Source organism: Triticum urartu, chromosome 3, assembly GCF_003073215.2.
Source record: "Triticum urartu cultivar G1812 chromosome 3, Tu2.1, whole genome shotgun sequence".
NCBI lineage: Eukaryota > Viridiplantae > Streptophyta > Magnoliopsida > Poales > Poaceae > Triticum > Triticum urartu.
The window spans coordinates 711,365,592-711,375,657 of NC_053024.1; the positions used below are offsets into that span (position 1 = coordinate 711,365,592).

Here is a 10,066-nt window from a genome sequence, read left to right on the forward strand (position 1 = left end):
ATTTTGTTTTACAAAAAAAATTGAAAAAGAATAATGGGAAAAAACTAGACATGTTTTCTCTAATACATCTACATATCGTCCGATATATCACTCGATATCCGACATCCAATATATCGAAGCTAAACCGATACGAACGTCCGATATTTTGACACTTGATATGAATAAAAGCTTAAAACCTATTTTGTTTTTCTGTTGAGAAATCCACTGCACTCCCACATTATCTCTTTTTTTCCATACAAAAACTAGATATATTATAAAAGTTCACAAAAAAACACCTCCAGCATATTAAAAATTACATCAAGGTTCATAATTCACTTTTTGTGAAAAGGATCGGATATATTATAAAATTGCATTGAGGTCCACAGACCACCGAGCGACCAGTGGCATCATCAAAATGAGCCGATGACACTGCGTTGTTATCACCGCTTGCACACCGAAGCCGACCTAACGTTGTCGATGGTCCCAAGGACCAGCGCTCCAGAGCCACAACCGTTGACGTTGAAGGCTCGAATCGACCTCGAAACTGCTCTATGCACGATGCAAGTGCACAATTCGTGGACGACATATCAATCCAGCAGCCATCGAGTTATTTAATCATACGTACGTCCGGTCAGATTAGCCTATCGTGTGTGCATCGTGTGAAGTTTGTCGTATGTATAGCAGTTCTGAATCGATCTAAAGGATCTGACATCAAATATCACCGTTGCGTATACATGACGGGAGATCCTCAGCTCGCCGCTCCGAGGAGCTGGCAAGAACCTAAGGCGGACCTCTGTCTAAGCCGTCGACGGGTGCATTGGACACGCATGTGCGCTTCCATTTGTGTTGGCCGGTCGGAGTTGCCCTAATAACGATCTAAAAGAAACAGTGGTATTCTTTTTTCCCTATGACCGGCGACCAAGAGACAGCGAAACCGTAAATCCATTCCGTTCCGTTGCGTGCGGCCTCGTGGAGGGGACCCACCAGAATCCCGAGGCGGGATACGCTGACGTCACCCGCTCGCCACGCAAATCAAGAGATAAAAAGCCCATCCCCTCAAAAAAAAAGAGATAAAAAGCCCGGCGTGGGAAACCATGCGCTTCACACTCGTGCTCGCTAGGCCAACCAGTAAATAATTTGTCTATCCACGGTGGTGGTAGAAGGCGGGCGAGCAGTTCGACGTGATCCGGTCAAGATCTCGTCCCACACGTCCATCTTTCTTTCGGCCCGGCCGGTGCGTGTCGGTCTCTTCTTTTCTCCCTCACCTAGCCTGCCAGACTGAGCGAGAGCAGACGCTGCGGGTGGGGATCATCGCCTCCCTTTTTTATTGCTTGCGGCCGGTCCAGTACGAACCGAAGCACAACGAATGAACGAACGAAAGTTTCTTGGTGACTAAAAAGGTATGCTCCGAATAAAATGTCTGTCAGATGAATGAGAGAGGCTTAGTGTTGTTGCTGACTTGTTCCTTGTTCAGTGGACCTCTCCGTTGATATAAAATAAAACGGATGATTGTTCTTCTTCCTTGAACGCATTGCAAAAAAGATGTTGCTTATCTCGGGAGATCTCCTACACTAGTTGCTGATTTGATTTGACGGTCCAAAGCCAAGCAAAGCGAAAGAAGCAATGCTCACGCAGATGGAAGATCAAGATACGCACGCACCAGCCTCGCTCTCCAACGGCGGAGCGCATTGAAACCCAACCATGCCGATCGATCCACGGCACCGCGATCCGATGGATGGATCGACACGCCCAAAAGAATCGCAATCTTGACCATCATGACGGATCGACGGACGGACCCATCTTATCTCTGCTCTGAAACGGAAGCGGAAACGGAGGCGGAGGAGATGACTAATAAACTACTTTGGCCGCATGCGGTACCATGCGTATTTTGACAACAAGCACGCGGCCGCAGAGCAGGACCGCGCACGTACGTACGGTATGTCCCTGGTGTTTTTTTTCTCTAGCAAGTCTTTCTTCCAAACCAGCTAGGGTTGCGAATCAACCTGTGATTGAGTTGATTAGGTAAACAGTGGTATCCCCAACCCATCAGGGTTCAAATCCTGGTACTCGCATTATTCCTGGATTTATTTTAGGATTTCCGGCGATGTGTTTTCAGTGGCAGGAGACGTTCTTATCGACGACGAAGCGTCTATGGTGACTTCGTAAATCTCAAGATGATATGCCGGCTCAGTCTTTCGAAGATGCTTATAGAGATAGGATGTGCGTGTGTGCATTCATAGGGATAAGTGTATGTGCGTGTATATGAGCGCTTGTCTCGACTCGCCATAGTTTATCCCCCCCCCCCGCCAAGAAAAACTACTGGTACGGCCACGTTAGTAGCGCCGCGACGTACGTGCGTACGTACGCTGCTAGTCTGGTCAATACAGCGGTGGAATGGAACATTGTGCACAACAGGACCGGGGCAGCGGCGGTGGACTGGATCGCTGGCTCGACCAGCTGAATCTCGTACGGCCGATACAAGAAAAGATTGCGGGCTCGGCTCGGATCTTCTCATCATCCTTGGCACAACACGGTGTACGTACCATGGTGGCCATGCATGCACATGGAACAAGAAGAAGGAGACTTGTCCTCGGGTTCCGGCGTATCCTCAGCTGGATTCGTCTGTTGGACGGGTGTGCGTAGCCTAGCTCTAAGTCCAGCTAGGTGTTGGACTTTGGCGTTCATGGCTAATCGTATATAAGAATTTGTTAATAAGGGAGAGGTAATGGCAACTTCCCCTTCGGTTCCTCACGTCCAAATTCGGCATCCTCCGTGGACAGCGACCAGGCACTTCTCAAATTGTTACATCCACAGCCGCGTATCTCATATGTGGGAGGGACGATTCTAAGGGGGGACGAGGGGGGGGGGGGGCTAGACCCCCCTAACGATCTCGTCACCCCTTAATAGCGATTAGGTACCATGTATAATTTTCTTCGTACACACAAAATTCTGGTTGTCTCGCCCCCCTATGATCCATCCGGCATCCCACAACGAGAGGCCTAGAGCCCATGTACGTGGCCAGCAGCCCTAATACGTGGAAAAATAAAAATAAAAACAGCCCACATGGAAGACAAGGAGTCTGGAAGCAATACGCACAACCACGATGTACGCACGATCGTTTCGTTTCCACAATGTGCTCGCTCGTCGTTCCTCGGTTGGTGCGATTGGAAAAACTTTCTTGCCGCCGCCGCCTGCCCAGTAGATCTAGATCGTCCACCTCTCCATCGAATCTCTCCATCCGCCGAGGAGGGAAGGCCTCCGTCCGACCGTCCCCGACGGCTCGACTCCCCGCCATGCCGATCCGCAGACCGCAGGCGCAATCCGGCCGGCCGCACACACACGGATGAGCGACCAGACGATCAACAAAAGGTTAGTTTATTTTCAATATTAGATTAGTCTGTGTTTTAGAATCTAATTGTAGAAATATATGGACATTAAAAACTAATTAGATATTCTTGTATTGTCCAATTATGTGTGTAGAGAACTAGACATACAGAGGAAGAGAACTCAGTCATTTCATATATTTTTTTTCAAGCCAATTGGTTCAAGCTCTCAGTATTTGCCTTATTTTGATGTGTTCCTTAAAAATAATAGAACTAGAAACTAGAACATAGAAAAAATCAGAAAAAATGACCGTCAAATTATGGGTTTGTAGCCATGAAGAGAAAGTGTTTTGTTGAGAACATTTTCTAGCCAATTGAAACTAGTAACGAATTCTGAAGAAATTATCTACTCATGATTTTCATTCGATTAACAGATATGCAAATTATTCATATTGTAGAACGGCGGCAATATTTTGAGGATTCAGACCCTACGATATTTACTATGCTATATGCCTATATGATTGTCTCTTATATGATTGTGATCGACTCTTGTACTTCAAGCCCCCCCCCCCCCCCCCCCCCCCCCTATCGCTATTTTCTGGCTCCGTCCCTGTATGTGGCACCCTACATCCATAATAGATCATGCAACGTGTAACTACACTTCGTAGATCTTGAAACGAACATTCAAATTCAACAGCAAACCGACATATAAACCAACAGCAAACAGACATAATTCACATAAACATCATCAAAAGTACACCACAATTTAACCGCCCGACAAATTCTAACTAGATTAGTAGTAGGAACAGGATTAGAAACTGACAGAGGTCGAGCTTCACCACTTTTCCTCGCCGGCCCTTTACCCTTCCGATCACCAGGGCCGTTGTAATGTAGAAATAGACAACATTTTAGATTAATCATGACATATATCTCATATTATATATATTTTGTAATGTAGAAATAGATAATATTTTTGATAGTATCAGTAAAAAAACATTAAGTTTGGCTTTCATGAAAATCAATGAATGCCCACTATATTATTGGACGGAGGGAGTGTATGAGGAGCCAGAATACATAATCTCAGGAGGATTAAATCATTTCTATATGAAACATGCTCTCCACACTACCGGATGTAGTTACATTGACGTGAGTTTCGTATGATGTAGGAAGAGTATGTACGCATAGTATATGAGGAGTGGGAACACATATTTTTTACATGCAGTTATCTATTATACAAGGAGTATGTATGCGCAGTATATCTAAGAAAATCTTGGTAGCTACACATCAATTTGGTGTTTTCCTCCAAGAAACCGGGAGTCTCCACAGCAAATCGCCTCATTGATTTCTCCTTTATCTCCTCCTCCTCATGGCCCTGTGTGTGTGCGCGCGCGCGCGCGCGCGCGAGCCTTTTAGATGTGTTCCTCTGTGGCTGCAGCTTCCTTTACATCCATGGTTGTACTCGGAGGAGATTCAAGGTCTGGCGTGTAAGAACTCACTTAATTAAGTTACACAAATTTGTATCGTGGGCAAGTGTTCAGTTGTTACTTGTGAGGTGAAGAGGTGCTCACGCACGCACGCACACAACACGTGCGCGCACACGCACACGCACACGCACGCACGCACACGCATGCACGCACACACACACGCACACACGCACGCACGCACACGCACACACGCGAGGGCAACACAGTTTTTCCAAAACCATAGTAAGTGAATTTTTTTTCTCAGTTTGGCAAATGCAGTATTCCTCACTTTCCCTGGTTTTACCGTTGCATGCATCGTTTAGCCGAACCAAACTCAGCTGCATCAAAGGACAAGGAGTTACAAGCAACCTGATCAGCTTGTGCATGCAAACGGCTGCCACATGAATGTAGAGGGTGCTTGGATATGTTTTAGTCTCATGACTAAAAGTAATGGGACTAAAACTTGCTAGCCTCACCCATGCTTGGATCCAAATAGTAAAGAGACTAAAATCAAGTTAATGAGCATTTATTATCCTCCAAACCCTCCAATCCAGAACTCGCAAGTGTTAAAGGAGAGGAGTTAAATGAGGAGAGAGAGGACTAATCCATATTTTAGAGCATGCTTGGATACGTTTTAGTCCCATGACTAAAAGTAGTGGGACTAAAACTTGCTAGCCCCATCCATGCTTGGATCCAAAAACTAAAGAGACTAAAATTTAGTTAATGAGCATTTATTATGCTCCCTCTCCCCTAATCCTACTTGTCCCTGCAACCCAACTCCTCCCCCACGGTAGTTTGGCTCCCGCCAACTCCTCTCCCGCCCCTACTGCTACAGGTACAAATTGTACAACTACAGTCAAGCAGAAGTATTGCATATATATCAGATGTGACATATATATCAACAGACCAACATAAGAAATCCAAGGAAACAGAGGTGACAAATAGACCTAACAAGGCCGGTGAATCCACAATAGGCATATATATCAACAGACCAACATAAGAAAACAACAATGTTGACACTACAGACTCGAGAACAGTACCTAGAAAAAATTGTGCCTAATGGACTGACCATCCCGCCCCTGTTGCTCTCAAGAAAAAATTGTCTATACACAAGAAAATAAAAATTGTCCATACAAGTAAAGTAAAATTGTCCATACATAAGGAAATTAGTATTGTCCATACACAAGAAAATAAATATCATGACACTGATCTCAATGGCCCTGGAACAAACCATCAGCAATTCTATCTCTCAATTGATTCATGTCTACTGAATCTTGCTCCATTTCTAGATCCCTCCTGTTACGACGCCTTCTTCTTGTTTCCTCAAGGAGAGGTTGATAATTCTCATCTCTATCACACGTGTCAAATTCTTTATCCGCCAACTGACTTTCGCGGATAAAATTGTGCAAGGCCATACATGCAACAATAATTTTTGTTTGCTTGTGTAGAGGATAACTTTGTATTTTAAAAAGGATCCTCCACTTATTTTTCAAGACTCCAAAAGAACGCTCAATGACATTGCGTAGTCTAGAATGAGTGTAGTTGAAGTGCTCTTTTTTACCTCTCGGCATGGTGCCTTGCTGGAACTCTTGGAAATGGTACTTCTGTCCCCTATATGGTGCAAGATAATTCGCCTTGTTGGGGTAGCCCGAGTCAACAAGATAAAATTTTCCTATTGATGGCAATGCATTTCAGTCAAAGTCAATGTCAATGTATAACAATTCAATCATGTACTGAATGTGAAGTATGGTACCTGGAGGTGGATGAGGAAACTTGTGACTAAACCGGCTAAGGGCATCCTTGAAGGGCCTCATATCATGCACCGATCCAGGCCACCCGGCAAGAACGAAAGTGAATCTCATGTCGAAATCACATACAACCATAACATTTTAACTACAGTAGCCATGCCTGTTTAAGTACTGCGGAATCTTGGTAGGTGGCACCACAACTTGCACATGAGTCCCATCTATTGCCCCAATGCTGTCATTGAACCATGGATGCCACTGAGCATTTCTTAACCTTTCATGCACAACTCTGAATTCAGGATCTCGTGGCTTAATTATGTCAGCTGCAAGCTTAACCACACAATGCAATACTGTGTCAAACTTCCTAACAACTGTCTCCATGGACCTTACAAAACGATTCTCACTCTACCTAATGGACTGACCATCTCCCACCATCCATAAAAACATAGCTAGAGCCTCAATTGATGACATCTTCTTAGTAGACTTCAGCCCATAAGAATCCACTAGCAAATTATGTAGTTTATGGAACACAGGTGGATACATCCTAAACATTTTATAGCAGTCTGTTCTGTGTCCCAGAGTTCTTAGTACCCATTCATAGCCGGACTCTTTAGCTTTTAAAATCCTCCTTTCCCCCTTATCCATGAAACGCTCAATGTAATATGAACCAAACATTTGGACGGTCATACCTATATTGTTGAGCCTTTTCCGCCTCAACTGGAGTAGTGCTAGCACTCTATTTCTCTTTGCATCTTCCTCTTCCTCATCACTAGAGTCCTCATCTTCCTCTTCCTCTTCACTGGACTCATCAATACTATCACCATCACTAGAGTCATCCTGCAACATATGAATTATGTTCAACACATAGTAATTAGGTGCACATAACGATTCAAAACATAAAGGGTCCACATAGCAATTCAAAACATAAAGGGTTCACATAGCAATTCAAAACATAAAGGGTCCACATTAGCCTAACTCATCATAGGAAACATGACACAATAGGAGACACTTGATACATGACAACCTAGCTACGACTCATCTTCGTCATACAACTTCTTTGCTTTGCACCATCTCTTCAACCATATGAGCCTAGCTTGTGGGGTCTTCATGTTCTGGAAGACAAATCTGTTGTGTTTGACCTTGAATAAGTCACATGCTACAAAGTACTCAATTGACTCCTCTGCTGCCCCACACTCAATGGCAAGTTGCTGACATGTAGCTACTGCTACCTTACGCTCCTCACTTCTCTTTGCCTTTTCTTTGCCTTGGTCTACAATTGCTTGCAATATAGTGTTTGATGTCTCAGCTTCCTTGTCCATTCTGGTGGTGATCTCCTTCAAGGTCCTCAAAAATGGACCCTTAGTTTTGCCATTCTCCATGTTCATTTTGATTTTCTTTAAAGGACTACTTGCTGTACTCCTAAAATCAACTGGGCTGGCACCCCTCTTGCGGGTACTGGTACTCATTGGGCTGCCATCGTCGTTTGCCTCTGTATCTTCATCGTCGTTTGCCTCTATATCATCTGCTGGCCCAGGTACATAAGCAGAAGTACCATCCACAGCTACCTCATGAAACATCTCATGCAACAATCCAATGTACTCAGGGATACCCTTTCTAAATTTCTTGAGATTTGGTCTACTCTGCAAAATAGTATTTGTACAACATTAGCATATGTCTCTATTGCTCATGTACTTGTCATTGAAAAAGCTTTAGTTGTCGTACCTTGATCTCCCTCTCCCACCAAGTTGTAGTTGCCGTAACTTCTCCATGTTCGCCGCGGCCGCATCCGGTTTGTTGCTGCAACCATACCCAATCATTGTACACACCCTTCAGGTTCTGGATTTTGTTCTTCACTTCCCTCCCTGGATGCCACAATTTTGTCTTTTGATAAGATTTCTCCTTCATATTTTTGTAGCCCTGACTGGTCCAAACTTTAGCAGTAAAATTGCCATCCTCTATCTCCTCACAAGCTAACTCACACAAAATGTACGTATTTTCGTCTGTCCAATTAGCCTTGCTTTTTGGCCTCTAAAAGAAATATGCATAAGTAAACAGCCTAAATCTCTCTTTTTCAAAGAAATGGTGTGAGCAGAATTTCAAAGAAAATTGTATACCTTCCTATGCTGGTTCAGCGTGTTCTCATCTTCATCTTCGTCTTCTTCGATGCCGTCATCATCATCCACCGGAATCGCCGCTACCTGCGGCTGCCTGCTACAGCCCGCGCCATTTGAACCCCCACGACATGCAACAACTCGCATGGCAGCAGCATCACCTCCCCCCGACACCACGACGGCCTTGCCGCGAGCACCTGGTGCCCTCGCTACGGACAGACCTTGGCGAGGTGGACAACCTCGCAGCGGCAAGCCATCTGATCTAGCCCTTTGTGGGGGGAAACCTTGACCGGAGCCGCTGTCCCGTTGGAGGATATGCGTGTATATGGTCATGTCGGGGTACAAGGCGGCGCCACAGTCGGCGTTGAGGTCAAGGTCCCCCAGGTCCATGCGCGGTGCGGCGACGTTCCCGGCCCTCGGAACGCGGCCGCCGGAACTATCACGCCGGAGACGGGGCGGCGTCAAGCCCCACCCTTCGCCGTCCATGGCCTCCGCCGCAGCACTAGATGATTCCGTTTGAGACAAGAAATTGAACGGGGCGCCGTCCATGACGGATGGATCTGAGACAAGACACTCATCGGATTAATGGAAAAACAAGCACAAAACTAAAGAAATCGAACGGGCGCCGTCCATGGCGGATGGATCTTGGCCTTCAGTCTCACCTTTCGTCCTCGCACGAACAGAGGGAGGGGGAGAGGAGCGCTCGAGTAGGCGGAGGCGGGAGGCGCTGCAGTAGGCGGAGGCGGGAGCCGCGACAGTAGGCGGAGGCGCGGCGGTAGGCCGAGACGGCGGGGGTCAGCGGAGGTGGAGGCGGCCGCCGACGCGTTCTGCGGGGGCCCGGCGCCTGCCCGCTGCTTTCCTCCTCGCACGAACAGAGGAAGGGGGAGAGGAGCGCTCGAGGGGGAGACGAGGGAACAGGAGGGGAACCGGCTGTGTTAAAGAGAGGAATTAAATGAGGGGAGAGAGAGCTAATCCATATTTTGGTAGGGTTCCCTTGACTAAAACTTTTTAGCCTCAAGACTAGTTCTAGTCTCTTTTTAGTCACAAGTGCTTGGAACTTTAGCCTCTAAAAGAGACTATTTTTAATCAGACTAAAAATAGTCCCTTGGATCCAAGCACCCTCTTAGTAAGGGTACCCCTGACTAAATTTTTTTAGTCTTCAGACTAGTTCTAGCCCCTCTTTAGTCAGGCGTGCTTGAAACTTTAACCTTTTAAAAAGACTATTTTTAGTCGGACTAAAATAAGTCTCTTGGATCCAAGCACCCTCTAGCCTTGACTCCTAGATGCTAGGACCTGTAGTGGAGTTATCTACTCATCTCTTGTTTCCCTGGCCGCATAGAATCGATCAGTGTACAACTGCTCCAATGATCGATCGATCTAAGCCTCGGCATGCACGTGTTTCCAGCCGACGTTGTAGTGTTGTACGACTGTATGCTGTGTATAGG

General features: G+C 46.0%; 1 pseudogene; it reads right to left on the bottom strand.

Moving 5' to 3' along the window:
* Positions 1-7,538: 7,538 nt before the first annotated feature.
* LOC125547260 lies at positions 7,539-9,170 on the bottom strand (annotated as a pseudogene).
* Positions 9,171-10,066: the final 896 nt, after the last annotated feature.